The 15,858-nt window shown below is 40.8% G+C and overlaps 1 protein-coding gene across 9 annotated transcripts in view; it reads left to right on the top strand.

Moving 5' to 3' along the window:
• Positions 1 to 259: 259 nt before the first annotated feature.
• ctnnd2b (catenin (cadherin-associated protein), delta 2b) overlaps positions 260 to 15,858 on the top strand; it is a 181,691-nt gene continuing 166,092 nt past the window's right edge. For 6 of the 9 annotated variants that reach the window (XM_054762548.1, XM_054762565.1, XM_054762582.1 and 3 more), the window contains exon 1: positions 260 to 620. The gene's annotated coding sequence lies outside the window, so the exon portion shown is untranslated. The remainder of the gene's footprint in view (positions 621 to 15,858) is intronic. The other 3 variants (XM_054762573.1, XM_054762589.1, XM_054762604.1) reach the window with 1 other exon arrangement.

Here is a 15,858-nt window from a genome sequence, read left to right on the forward strand (position 1 = left end):
CAAAATAAGCTGCAAGGGAAGCGAGGGTCCTGGCAAATCATCTCTTGGGAGGAAACTCGGAATTTGGTGATTTTTATTTAAAATATTGACAAAATGCTAATATTTACAGTAATGTCAACCGAGTCCCTGGAAATCTACCGTACCGCCTCCCTTCCAGCTGCATGGCGTCACCCGTCATAGTTTATGTTCCTCTCATCACCGGTGGGTGTCGCTGTTAACTTTGCTACCCCGAGCTGTCTGTCAGTCTGTCTGGCAAGGATGAAGGGATGTTGTTTTGTGAACGACACACACACACACACACACACACACAGAAAGAGGGAGAGGGAGAGAGGGAGAGCGAGGACCAAATCACCTCTTGCTTTCCCTCATGTGCGCAGTGCTCCGGCCGGGCCGCTCCTTGCTTCCTCCCTCTCCTCCATCACTTCCACCCCCCACAGCTGGCTCGCTCCTGTCGGATGCTGGGAGCCGTCATCTTCCACATTTGGACCAAAAATACCTCTGAGGGCGGAATGACCGACTGCCTTTTTTGCATGGTCTGAATTTTGGATTCTCACGCCGGAAAGGAGGGGAGTCGAGAGGCGAGAAGAGGCTCTCCATCCCCCGAGGGAATTTATTTTACAGTAAGAAAGCGCTTCCCCGTTCCCTATTTTCCTGTGTTTGTAAACGATAATGTGACAGCCTGCTAGAAAGGTGTGTGCTTTTGACAAAAGAAAAGTCAGCTTTATGCCCACCGGATGTTGTAGTTATTGTAGTCACGTGGATTTAGGTGCGTTTAAGGGCTGTGGCGCTCGCAAAATGGAAACCCCCTTCTGAGCATAGACCCGCCATCCATCCATCCGGTTCGAAGGAAGGGGGGGGGGGGGCTTCATGCGGAATCGGAATTACATTCAGATTGACCTCAATTTGAGCGATGTTGTAAGATTATAACGTGTGACAGTTGGTTTTTACAACGCGATCACATGTTGTGTGTGTGCTTCAGGCATGCAAAGCACCTTGCAGCCCTCTCGTGTGCTCCAGCCTGCATCCGTGTCTGAAAAAAAGAAGGAAAAAAAAGAGCTCCACCTCCGGCTGTTTTCCTTCACCTGCGAGGAGTAATTAATCCCATTCATCCCCCAGATTACTGTGTTTCAAGATAGGGTGTTTGCCACGTTTGTTGCAATGGATTGATGCGCTGTGAGCTGGGAGAAATGTGGGCCTGCAAGTGGCCGCTGGAAATAAAACAGCACACATTTTGACACACACACACGCTACTGTAGTGGATCACTGTATTGTGAAGATTGTGTGTTTAAAGTTCATCCACGTTTGTGTCTTAAGGAGTTCAGATGAACCAAATTAAAGCTATAGTAAAACATAAAACCTTATACAATGGATCCCTGCAAAAATGGGTAAAAAATGTTCGAAAATAGGCACTTTCTCACAGCTCATTCCACACACATTATGTACAGCATCACTGTTGGAAAAAAAGCCTGCAATTTTTACACCATGATGTCTTTATGCTTCGCTGGTGATGTTTTTTAGTCAAGTGATGCGATTTCCCACGTTGTTTGGCAGCCCTTGAACGCACCACAGCGGTGTGTTACGAGGCCACGAAAACTTGCCTCGAGGTGAACACAAGTCCATGTCTTATCGTAAACCGTTAGTGGGACGTTTTTGGTGCTTTTGGTTCGTTATCTTTAATGTTTCCGAATAAGTCTCGGAAACGATAGCTCAGTTTGGACAGTTTAAAGTACCAGGAAGAATGATACACAGATGCAGGGACTCGTCTTCTACACGGGCGCAGGAGCAAGTCCGAGGCACTTCAGGTCAGATGTCCTTTTACCCAACTCAGGGGGAGGCCATCCTGACGTATAGTATGTCAGCATGTGTGACACAGCGGTCTTAGATGGTTGGCCGCCTTTAATCCAAAATGTGCGATAACAGAAGAATGCAAGGCCAGAAGCGAGTGATAGTTGCAGCGATTAGACAGTCTGCTCTGGTCACGCCGTCTAACATGCGCCAAGAGAGGCAGTACAGCAACTACACTACACAGCAACAGTACAGCAACTAACAAATGTGGATTATGTAGACAAGGCTTTTCTAGCCCAGTAGCCTCTAGCGCTAGCCTGACAATCAGGCTAAAAACTACACCGTGACTTTGATTCCACCTGTTCATGGGTCATCTTACATTGCCATTCATCATCAACCAGCGTCACCCAATGCACAGCATCACCCCCCAACAGAAGAGCAGTTTCAGTGGCAGATTACTATCACTGCCCTGCGCCCTGCCATGCGACTTTTCAACACAATGGATAGGGAACGGTAAAAACACACACAGGACTGGATTTATTCACTTAATATGTATGATTATTATGTATTATTATTATTATTAATTATGTATTATTGAAATTGAAGTGATCTGTTACGTATTTATTTATTCTTAACTCTCCTATTTTGCCTTGTTTGTTTTATTTTGAAGTTATCACGTTTATTAGGACACTTTTGCAGAGCCGCTGGAAATTAATTTCTCTCTGAGATAAATAAAATATCTATCCATATGACATGTTAGACCGCGGTAGCTCGGTTAACATCCGCATTAGTGCCTTTTTTGGTTTACAACCAACAGTTTTTGCTAAAATTTTGCCTTGGCTTGCGTTCGGCTGTCTGTTTAATGTTCTAAATACCGTCCGCTTTGTTGGTTCACACGGCCAAGACTTGCGTCATTACCTCTTTTTGCCTCTGGCGCAAAAAAAAGTGAAAGACGTACAAATATGCCTTCGGGAGTGAGTGTCCGGGTTTGAAAACAATTGAATGTTGAATGAGCTAACCGATGGTTTTGTGGGGTTATTTTTCCAACAAATCTCGGTAAAAGTGATGGTAAATGTTCCATTCATTTGTCATTTGTAATTATTTTGGCATCATTTATTGATCATATCTAATACATTTTTAATAAAGTAACATTTTCATATTAGATACATATTACATACGGACATCCCTACTCACATAACATTGTGAGTAGGGATGTCACGAGACTCGGTTAACGAGTCGAGACGATACGTGGGATTGGGTCTACGAAAGGATACGTAAGGATAAAAACAAGAGTTAGCCTACTTATACTTATAGCATCTGATATAGTAATATTGTTCTGTTCTTCATTTCCGATACTATTGGACACCCCTTTTTTCCACATTGTTAAACTTTTTATTATTTTTATTTTTATTTTTATTTTTATTTTTATTTTTACTCGATCAGACAACCCTAGTAAAAATTGATGTTCTTTTAAGACTACATTGCTTAAATCAATATTTTTTTTGAAATGACAATAACTAACTTAAGCTACTGTCACAATAGGTCTAAAACAGGGGTCACCAACGTGGTGCCCGAGAAAATCATTTTTACAAAAATGAGTAGCTCGTGGCCATTGTCATTTTCTAAAAGTAGCTCTCGCAAGAAAAAAGCTTGGTGAGCCCTGGTCTAAAATACGAGTGATGTTAATTAATAGAGCATTAATAGAGTTATATGTCATAAATGTCCTTTGGGAAACTGCTTGGTAACTTTGTTACATAGCATGTAAACCAAAAAAACGGCACAGCATTGAGCGCAGAACCCCGTGAAAACAAGATGGATGTGTCGTGGCGTCTTCCATCCCTTTGCCAAGCGACTACATCCATTATTGTTTTGTTCCGTCATCCCCCCGACGAGGGGCTAATACCCTGCGTGTCCATGCTCATCCGAGGAGACAAGTAATACCCCCATCATCTCCCTCTCACCGAACGGCTCAACCAATCAATCCCCCTGTGCCGTTGCCGAGTGCGGTTGCTCTGGCAACTGGAAGTTGGAGTTTTCTGTGATGTCAGCCAGGTGCGGAGTGGAAGTCTGGGGCTCTAACAAGGCCGGCCCTTGTTAAGGATAACGAGCAAGACGCTGCTGTCATGGCGATGGCTGTTGGTATATACTGGGGGGCATCACTGATTAGGAACGACTCCTAATCAGTCTGCGGCGTAGAGCGGGTGAATGGGTGGATGGTTTGGTGTGGGAGACCACATTTAGGACGTTTTGGGTTTGTTTTGACAAGTCAGCGTAGAGAGAAAAGCTGCACCAACACCAACACCAACACCGGGACTTTGCAGGGGGGAGGAGTTTGTCTTTAGAGGGGGGAGAAGTTTGTCGTCTTGACGAGAATTCATCTTGTGAAAGTGTCCTTACTAGTCCACCCCCTCTGGATTGATTGTTTTCTTGTTGTTGTTGATTCCTACCTTATTTGGTAATGATTTTTGTGGGCTGCACTCTGACCACTCTGGTAATTAGATTGGTAAGAAACAAAAAACAGGGAAAACAATTAATCTTTTTTCGGTTTTTAGCACATAAGCATTTTTAAACTTTAAAGGCCCCCAGCCCTAATGAATTTCTAAACATTCACGTGTGTGTGTGTGTGTGTGTGTGTGTGTGTGTGTGTGTGCATTGTTCAGTATGCACAACGGAGGAAGCGTAGCCCAGCATTTTGTCGGACTTTAAAGCCTCTTCATTCACCATACTACTATCAGCCCCCACTGCCTCTAATCTCGTCATTCTTTGAACGGTTTGCTCAGCACTTTGGTGTCCCATTCAGGCATGCAACATGGCCCTCTTGGCGGCGGTGGGCGCTGTATTATGACCATTTGTCACTTTGCACAGAAAGGTTGCTTTGGATCCAAACAGATCAATTTGCTGAGGGATGGTTTATGCTGTAAATAATATGATGGAAGATGGAACACATACAGTCGTCCCTCGCCACTTCGCGCTTCGAATTTCGCTGCTTCACTCTGTCAAAGTTTTCAAAAGATAGAATAGACTTGCAAGTGAGGTAAAAGAGTAAGCATTTAGGTTATTCCGGTTATGATAAAGATTTTACAGGTCCTTGTGATCGCTAATAGATGAGTAAAGTAGCCCAGGTCCATAAGAAGAGCAACAAACCAATTAGAGGGAAGCTGCCATAAAGTAGAGGATCCAGCATCAGGTGAGATCACTCTATCGTGTCTGATCTGGATGAAACAGGGCCGTCTCTACACAGTAGGCAGTGAAAACCTGGGTGAGTTTCCCTCGGCCCTGGTTTGGAGGTCTCGTCCCTTCGAGGGGGAGACGTAACCCTTTAGAAGCAGTAGCCAGGTAGGGAAACAGAAGGTGTGTGGTCTTGCACCACCTAGGTAACTAAAGTTTAGACAAGATATATATAGTATCATCTATCCAGCAATGCCATTTTTGACTAAAGGCAGTGGTGTCCAAAGGTTTTTTAAATGTGGAACAGATGCATAAAAAGTTAATAACTCCAGTCCTGTGTGTGTTTTTTCGCTCCCCCTCTGTTGTGTTGAAAAGCTGCATGGTGTGGGGAGGAATGATCTGCTTAGTCCAGGGGTCACCAAGGTTTTTCCTTGTGAGAGCTACTTTTACAAAATGAAAATGGCCAAGAGCTACTCATTTTTGTAACATTTATTTTCAGAGCTCATTTTAAACCCAAACAAAGCGAATATGCTTGTTTTACCAGAACATGAACAAAATGCTGGTGTCCACAACTCACATTTTGTATTTCAGAATACTTTTCTTTCTAGTGTTCTCACATTATTAACTGAAAACCTGAATGAAAAGCAGGCCTGCGGGCACCTCGTGGTCGTGGGGGGCTACCTGGTGCCTGCGGGCACCACGTTGGTGACCCCTGGCTTAGTCTTTCAGAGGAGCAGGACAGTGATAGTAATCTGCCAATAGTAATCTGAAACTGCTCTTATAAGTATGAACTTCGGTCTTCTTTTTACCCCAATTATTGTTCGTTTTCATAATATTACGACTTTATTCCCATAATATTTTGACTTTATTCTCGTAACATAATACATTTTTCCGCAACCTAATTTTCCAGAAAAAAAAAGATTATTCTGTTTTGTTTGTTTCTCATGTTTTGACTTTCAAAACATAAAAAACATATTTTTTCTTTAATATTTCAACTCTATGATACTAAAATGACATTGTTTTTCCTCACAATATTACAAGTTTATTCTGGTAAAATTGTGGCCTTTTTTCTCGTTAGAACACACCTTTTTTGTCTTAATATTTTGACTTTATTCTCATTAAATGACAGCTTTTTTTTCCATTTTTGCTGTGATGATGATTATTATTATTATTTTAAATTTCCAAGTATTGAACCTTTTTTCTTGTAAAGTTTCTTGTCATAATTATATATATTCAGAAATTATGCTGTTTTTGAATATGGCCTATTATTATTTTAAAAAAATGCATATTCGAGCAAACTGCCTAAATGAAGCTTTTTCAAAATGGCTAAATGAAGTAAAGTACAAATATAAGGCATCCAGAAGACGCATTCAAATGATATGTAGTATTCTACACTAGTAACTAGGTGTCAGTAATGTTCCTGTAATATTCAGAACAACAGGCTTTTATTGCAGGTTTGAGTGATCTTAGAACACCCGTAACACGGGCTGCTGTTGTGGCCGTAACCCGTGCTGAGGTAAACGTCACTTCCTGTGTCTCATTTATGTCTTATTTTCTCTTATTATGTCTACTATATTTGGTAATAGGAGTGTAAAGGTCACCATAGGGCTGTTATTTCATGTCTAGAGGGCTCTAATGATGTTAAATGTGTATTTAGAAGGTGATGAACAGGTTTTCTATGCTCTAACTACAAAGAGACTATTTATAAATAAGGAATACAATTTAGCAGATATTCACTTATCACGGTTGGGTCGGTAAACAATCAACAATAAAAGTGAAGGCTTCGCTACATAAAGTTCATTTGGAGCTGTTAAAACATACAAATGTATAAAATAAGGTAAACATAGGCATCTTTCATAGAGACGAAGTTGCAAATTGTGATTAATCGTAATTCATTTATTTGAAAACTGTGATTAATCTCATTAAAACATTTTCATTGTTTGACAGCCCCAGTAGTCACATTTTGTTTTTCGGGCAACAGATGTGGGAAATAGACACACTGTGCAATTTAGATCTCTTTTAATGCCAAAAACGTACATTTGAACTGGCGTCAATGGCGTTAATCCGCATGACAGCGTTGGCAAGCTTTCATACTCCATACAGCCTTAAATGACACACAAGGAGTGTCTACTTGTACATACTGTAGCTCAAAGGAAATACTGTACAGTATATATACAGTATTTTCCCTTAGACCTTTCCTCGTTGCCTAATAAGGATTTATCAGCTTGATGCTTGGCTCATGACTAAGCATTGTGTCTGCCTGAGTGATGAAGGAGAGACTTTGCTCTGCCGCTTCCATGCGCCGTGCGACACATGTGCTCCTGCGTGTGAGCGTGAGGCTTGGGAATTCCTTTGCTGCGGCAGTAAAATGAAAATAATAGTACGTCCTTACTTATCCTTGCCTTCAGGATAGATTCATGGCGCGCATTGATTTGTGTCCTGACGCTTCAAGGTTATTGAAAGACCGTAACAGCGAGCCCTGCTGTCATTCCTTCACTCCCTTGATATCGTTTGGCATCAAATAAAAAGTGCTTAAGGGAGCAATTGGACCGGCCCTACCTACCTTTTTAGCTGAATATAACATCGCTTTAAGGGCCTGATGAATAAGCAGGATCATTTTAGATGATCAGAACGTGCAGAATACTGGGAGGAGGAGATGCAAATACACCTGCAATGTGTTTTATCAAATCTGAAACCTGTTTGCGGTCGGTGTTCTTGCGTCTATATTTAGCATGTTAGCATCATATCTGGACTGTCAGAAATAAATATAGCAGAGATACAGTATACAGTATATCGTCTATCCAACGATGCCATTTTTGAGCTGGCTGACGACCTAAGGCAGGGTTGTCCAAACGTTTTCCAGCGAGGGCCACATAGCAAAAAATGAAAGGATGCAACTTTGCCACTTAGATTTTTAATTTTTATTCTTCTTTAATATTTCAACTCTTTGTTACGAAAGCAGTGGTTCGCAATTATTTTCTGTCATTTGAAATACTATTGAGAAACTGATAATATCTATTTATCTGTACTGTACAGACTGAACTTGAAACTGAAACCAGCGAAATGCAACAAAGAGCAGTGAAGCATCCAAGCGTATTTAAGAGTCAAATTGCATGCTGAATATGACAAATTCATACATGTTGGCCGGTTTGCACAAATATTGAACATCCTCCCTGCCTCTCTCCGCACCTCCCCCAGGGGGACCCGCCCCACTATTTGAGAAGCACTGTACTGTAAGTAACAATATTATTCCTCATAATATTACATCTTTATTCGAGAAAAATCCAACCTTTTTCTCTTAATATTTTCACTTCATTTCATAAAATGACAGCCGTTTTTTCCCCATTTCTGATGCTGTTTATATATTATGCTGTTCTATATTATATCATATTATAGCTTTTACCATAACCTAATTATCCAAAAATGACAACTTTATTTGTTGTTTTGTTTGTTTCTCATAACATTACGACTTTTTAATAACATCTTTTTTCTGTAATATTTAAACTTTACGCTACGAAAATGATATTTTCCCTCATAATATATAATAAAATTGGGATTTTTTAAATCCTCTCTTAATATTTTGACTTTATTCTGGTAAAATTACTGCTCATTTAGTCATTTTTGCTGTTGTTGTTTTTTTTAGTTTTCTTATATATATTTACATACATGCTCGGAATTTTGGTACAATGTTCGTCAGATTAATGTTAATAACGGTGCCCCGATTGTGTGAGTATGCACGGTGTGTTGACCTAGTTGAAAGCTTATCTTTCGTAGCATCGTAGCAGATGAAGGACTTCTAACACGTCTATTTGCGTTCTTACACCAAATCAGTCTGCATGACTACATTCTTGTATGTGTCCTTTGTCGTTTCGCTACGCTGTTTATCCACGGGGGTATAGCGTGTGAACTTTAATAATATTTTGTTGGAAACAACACAACCGTGACCCTGTTTTTTGCTTCCCAGTATGAATATCTGTACCAGTACGCTGGTATATTTCTGGAAATATTAGTTTCAAACAAATGAAAGAGTGTGCTCCCATATTCTAAATGTATCTTTTCACAAAAAGTTGTTTTTCTCCCTTTTCTACGGTAGTCGGGAACTGATATTTTCCTGAAACTTACATACGTTCTACTGCTGATTACTACAGAACGGAAAAACCTAGTAACAAACTTTTTTTTTCTGTTGAAAGACGGGAGTCTAATCTTTTTTGGTAGGTTCCATGTTGATATAGCCATAGAACACAATATTCTGTGTGCCTTCAACGATCAGTCAAAATTGTGTAAAATGGCTGCTACTGAAGGGGGTTGAATTTTGAAAAATGGATGGGATTGAATGAGTTAACAGGACCCAAAAAAGGGAGCACATCACCCCAATTCTAGCCTCCCTGCATCGTCTGCCTGTTTGTTCCAGAATTGATTTGAACAGTTTGTTTTTAAGGCGTTGAATGGACTGGCCCCTCAATGCAAATCGGTCCCCAGCTGTGGAAACTGTTGAATGCCTTAAGTCTTGTCTTAAAACCCATTTTTATGATCTGGCTTTTTTTGTACTTTTACTTTGTATTATTTGTCATTTTACTTGTTTGTGCAGCACTTTGGAAGCGGTGTTTATAAAATGCATCATATAAATGAAATGGATTGATTGGAAACTTGAGCGTGTTCATGCTTGGCTTTGGTCGACAAGCGAGACGGGTTCAGCAGCCACCTTTCTCTGCGTTTTTTGGTCGTCTTGACCATTTTTTCTCCTTTCTGATGGACTATCTTAGTAATAACCCCGTTTGAACGATTTCCACATGCGAGAACAATGCACGTATGCCGCAGGAAGCAATACCAGCCTACCTGTACTTGTCTGGTGCTACTCATACCCAGCTTGGGCGGCGAGATACTTGATCATGTGAGGTGATTTGGTTTTAGTCCACCATGACGTGAGTAGGTGGCCTAAGGCGAATAAGGAAGCACACACACACACGCACGCACACACACACACGCACGCACACACACACACGCACGCACACACACACACACGCACACACACACACACAGATCTGGCAGACAGACCTTCAGGGCAAGGTTGACTCAATTTCACCAATTTATTCTGGCCATGTCAACAAACATGTTAACATTTTGGCCTACTGGCCTTCATCAGTGTGGTCAGGAGGGTTGCCCTTGCTCTGGAGAGCAGTGCAACAGGAGCAGAGCAATAACTCCAAATAAAAGACAACATCTTCGAGGAGGGTCCGCATGGTGGTCTAGTGGTTAGCACGATTCTCCCCTGGGCATTTCTGTGTGGAGTTTGCATGTTCTCCCGTGTGCGCGTGGGTTTTCTCCGGGCACTCCGGCTTCCTCCCACATTCCAAAAACATGCAGGTGAGGTTAATTGGTGACTCTAAATTGTCCATAGGTATGAATGTGAGTGTGAATGGTTGTTTGTCTATATGTGCCCTGCCATTGGCTGGCGACCAGTCCAGGGTGTACCCCGCCTGTCGCCCGAAGTTAGCTGGGATAGGCTCCAGCATGCCCCCGCGACCCTAATGAGGATGAAGCGGTATAGAAAATGGATGGATGGATGGATCTTCGAGCAGGGGTGCCCAAAGATTTTTTTTTTCCAGCAAAGGCCACATAGTGAAAAATTAAAGGGTGCAACTTTGCCACTTTGATAAAAGCAACACATGCAGATACCGTATGCTAGCAAGTTATATATTTCAAGAAAAAAAGGCATCTCAGCTTTGTCATTTGAAGAAGTGTTTGCCCCCTTCCTGATTTCCTATTGTTCGCATGTTTGTCACACTTAAATGTTTCAGATCATCAAACATGTAAATGTAAATATTAGTCAATGACAACACAAATGAACACTTTATGCAGTTTTTAAATGAAACTTTTTATTATTAAGGGAGAAAAAACATCCAAAGCTACATGTCCCTGTGTGAAAAAGTGATGGCCCCCTAAAGCTAATAAGTGGTTGGCCCCCTTAGCAGCAACAACTGCAATCAAGCGTTTGTGATAACTTGCAATGAGTCTCTTCCAGCGCTGTGGAGGAATTTTGCAGAATAGTCTTCCAGGTCCTGAAGCAGCAAAACAGCCCCAGACCATCACACTACCACCACCATATTTTACTGTTGCTATGATGTTCTTTTTCTGAAACCCAGATGTAATGGGACACACACCTTCCAAAAAGTTCAACTTTTGAGTATTTTCCCAAAGGTCTTGGGGATCATCAAGATGTTTTCTGGCAAAATTGAGACAAGCCTTAATGTTGTTTTTGTTCAGCAGTGGTTTTGGTCTTGGAACTCTGCCATGCAGGCCGTTTTTGCCCCGTGTCTTTCTTATGGTGGAGTCATGAACTCTGACCTTAACTGAGGCAAGTGAGGCCTGCAGTTCCTTGGATGTTGTTGTGGGGTCTTTTGTGACCTCTCGGATGAGTCGTGGCTGCGCTCTTGGGGTCATTTTGGTTGGCCGGCCACTCCTGGGAAGGTTCACCACCATTCCATGTTTTGGCCATTTGTGGATAATGGCTCTCACTGTGGTTGGCTGGAGTCCCAAAGCCTTCGCCTTTTACACACTGATAGATCTCAATTAATCTCAGTAAATTATGTTTTTTTGGGGGGGTGTGTACAATCACTTTTTCACACAGGGCCATGTGGCTTGGATTGTTTTTCTCCCTTCATAATAAAAAGTTTCATTTAAAAACTGCATAAAGTGTTGAGTTGTGTTGTCATTGACTAATATTTACATTTGTTTGATGATCTGAAACATTCAAGCGAGACAAACATGCAAAGGAATAAGAAATCAGGAAGGGGCAAACACTTTTTCACACCACTGTGGGGGGAAAAGGCTTTTATTATCAAACTCATTCTTTGATCGTCTTTTTGCATGTTTGCTTTTAATTTTTTGTTTGCATTTTCCAAATATTTTGACTTTCTTCTCAAATAATCTCCATGCAATTTTTTTGGTCATATTATGACCCATAATATTTTGACTTTATTCCCATAATATTATAACTTTTCCCCAAAGTCATTTTCCAATTAGGCCAATAAAAAAACACAAAAGGCCCCCAGGCCAGAATTTGGACACCCCTTTCTTGGAGGATAAATGTATTTAACACAGTGGGCGGCCTGGAGAGACAAGGGTAATGTAAATGTTATTCACTCAGCCTACATATCCTCACATTGTGGCCTCATTTCTAATAGACGGTATCTCACTTCATCTCGGTATGCGTGTTCAATCAATCTAAAAAAATAGACACCAGCTTTGTCGCCTCCGGTAGAAAATAACAGGTGGCGACACCAGGTGGCTTTAATAACCTTTTACGCAATGTAAAAAATGAACAAAAAAGCCGGAGAGGGCTGCTGGGAAAGAACAATGAGGCACATGCAGGAAGACGCACAAAAGGGAAGACAAAGTCTTAGCCGTGTCATACGGGAAGTAGCAGCAAAAATGCAGATTTGCAAAAAGCGAACAATAGCATAACCGTAGAGAAAGAGAAACTGGAGGTGGACAAGTCAAGCTGAAGCTCTCTCAGCTCTGTGAGAAGCAGCGCAACCACCCAGCATCTTCCTGCTGCAGCCGCTTGGCAATTGGTGGAGCTTCTTAAGCACGCGGCTGCACTGCAGTGTCAAAGCACTTTGAGTGCCTTGGAGGTGGAAAAGTGCTATACAAGTGAAAGACCATTTACCATTTAGAGGTGCCTATGGGCTGTTATTTCATGTCTAGAGTGTAATCATGTTAAAAGGGGAATTTAGAAGGTCAGTAACAGGCTTACTATGACTTATATGTCTTACTCTTATTATGTCTACTATATTGGGTAATAGGAGTGTAGAGGTGACTAAGGGGTGTTATTTCATGTCTAGAGGGCTCCAATAATGTTAAAAGGGGAATTTAGAAGGTCATTAACAGGCTTTCTATGACTTACATGTCTTATTTTCTTGTATTATGTCTCCTATATTGGGAAATAGGAGTGTAAAGGTGACTATAAGGGTGTTATGTCATTTCTAGAGGGCTCCAATAATGTTAAAAGGGGAATTTAGAGGGTCATTAACAGGCTTTCTATGACTTATATGTCTTATTTTCTCTCGTTATGTCTATTGTATTGGGTAATTGGAGTGTAAAGGTGAGGCATTCAGGAGACGCATTCAAGGATGTAGTGATGATCCAGTATGTAGTATTCTACAGTACACTGGTCACGAGGTGTCAGTAATGTTACAAAGATGACACAATAGCCATAATGTACAGAACAGGATGTAAAAAAAAAAGAACAATATGTCTCATTTATGTCTTATTTTCTTGTATTATGTCGCCTATATTGGGAAATTGGAGTGTAAAGGTGACTATAGGGGTGTTATTTCATCTCGAGAGGGCTCTAATAATGTCAAAAGGGGCATTTAGAAGGTCATTAACTGGCTTTCTATGACTTATATTTCTTATTTTCTCTCATTATGTCTATTGGATTGGGTAATTGGAGTGTAAAGGTGACTATAGGGGTGTTATTTCATCTCTAGAGGGCTCTAATCATGTTAAAAAGCATATTTAGAAGCTCTTAAACAGGTTTCCTATGCTCTAACTATGAGAATATTCCATTTAATAAAAAAGGAATCCCACTTTTCTAAAAAGCCTGGAAGCAATTAAACGCCACAAACGAGGGATCACTGTGTTGCATTTGAGACGTAGCACAGGACATCTGGGGAGGAAGCGCAAGGCAGCGATATGAAACAAAAGCCAAGAACGTGACAGGTACATTCCCCCAGCAGACAATACAGCTCCACCCTGACGCAAACGTGTCTCCTTCAAATGAACTCTCTGCAGTCGCGTTAATAACAGCCCATAGCCACCATATTAGCAAACAGGCTACACGATTACACGATTGTTTTGTCATGCGGCTGCGTAAAGTAATTGTATGTAAATGTATACGTGATGCAGTCTGGTCTCCCCCTTTAACTTGTAGCATGGCCTACAGGAATGGCTTTTTTAGCCTGCCACATCAAAAGGAGAGCTCAAACAACCAGCAGAGTGAGGAAAATAGATGCGGTAAACACTCTTCACCACTGACTCTGGACTCACTGACACATGAAATATGAGAGACAGCAGCACTTTTCACTATTTATAGCACTGCAAGCGAGAGAGAAAGCAGCGGCCGGCAGCCACGCCACATGCGCTTCACGTGGCCACCTCGCCTAAGACAGGGGTGCCCAAACCTTTCCCAGCGAGGGCCACATCGCGAAAAATGAAACAATGTTTTACTCAGTTTTTTTTGTTTGGTTTTTTTCCCCATTTTTGCTGTTGTTTTTTTGTTTTTAATTTTCCAAATATTTCGACGTTCTTCTTAAAGAATGTTGATACATTTTAATTAATAATATTATGACTTTATTCCCATAATATTATAACTTTCTCCCAATCTAGTTTTCTAAAAACTATTTTATTTTGTTTATTTCAACTCTATGCTACTAAAATGTTATTTTTCCTCATAATATTATGACTTTATTTTTATAAGATGCAACTTTTTTTTCTCGTTAGGATATGACTTTATTCTCATAATACTGTTTATAATAGTATCGTGTAACTTTTTTCCCCCCAAAATGACAGCTTTATGTGTTGTTTTCCTTGTTTTTCATAATATTACGACTTTAAAAAGGGTTTTTCTTTAACATTTCCGCTCTATGCTGTTAAAATGACATCATTTTTCCTCATAATATTCCAAGTTTATTCTTGTAAAATTACAGCTGTTTTTTTTCTATTTCTGCTATTCCCCCCCACCCCAACTATTTCAACATAAAAAAAAATCTTATTGTAATTATGACTTGATTCCCATGATATTTTGACTTTATTTTCATTTATTTCCAACATTAGAAATCATTTTTCTCCCAAAATTACAACTTTATTTATTGTTTTGTTTGTTTTTTCAGAATATTACGACTTAAAAAAAGTCTTTCTTTAAAATTTCAGCTCTATGCTGCTAAAGTGACATTACTTTTCCTTATAATATTACAAGTTTATTCACATAAAATGCCATTTTTTTTTCTCGTTAGAATGAGACTTTTTTTCTCTGCATATTTTGACTTTCTTCTTGTGAAATTACAGCCGTTTTTTTTTTTTTTTTTTTTTTACATTTTTGCTATTTTTTCCACCAACTATTTAAAATGTTTTCTTACAACTTGATTCCCGGGCTGCACGGTGGCCTAGTGGTTAGCACGTTGGCCACGCAGTCACAGTCGGGAGATCGGGAAGACCTAACCACTAGCTTGTTGCTTCGGCTGCCGTTTGTGTCTACGTCCTCTACGTCACCCATGTCACCTCTATCTTTTGCGATGACGTCGCTACTAAAGGCAGATCCACCGCCAGACAAGCTCTGTGACAGTGTTAGCCGCCTGTATTTTTGGCCTCCGCTCGATTTCTGCATGTGTTTCGCCATTTTCCTCTCTCAAACCACAATCCACCTTCTTCATAGACAATCTTTTCACTGCCGGTCGGAGGAAAAGAGAACTGTTGCCCCCTACTGGGACAGAAATACATTGCCTACAAGTCAGAAATTCACACACAAGATGAAATGGGAAAAGTACGTCGCTCTCAGTGACTCTGTGATCGATAGTCGCGGTCTGTTTAAGGAAGCCGCGTACGCAAACTGATCCAGGATTGGTTTCACCTGGCTCGATTAATCAGTGTCTGCTCATCCTGGCTTGGGCTTTGTGCAACCAATTAAGCCCAGACGCTCTTGCTTTGGGTTGGTTGAGCTCAGCTTGGTCATTTATCCTGGATTTCTGACTCCTAGCTTTGTGCAGTCGGCCCCGGATGATGACATGACTCACTCCTTTCGACCCCATTTAGTCTGATTTAGTCAACATTTTGCAGATTAGGGTTAAGGTTAAGGTTAGGGTCAGGGTTGGGTTAGGGTTAGAATTAGGTTCTGGCTTTATGTGA

The sequence above is a fragment of the Dunckerocampus dactyliophorus genome, chromosome 2 (genome assembly GCF_027744805.1).
Source record: "Dunckerocampus dactyliophorus isolate RoL2022-P2 chromosome 2, RoL_Ddac_1.1, whole genome shotgun sequence".
Classification (NCBI taxonomy): Eukaryota; Metazoa; Chordata; class Actinopteri; order Syngnathiformes; family Syngnathidae; genus Dunckerocampus; species Dunckerocampus dactyliophorus.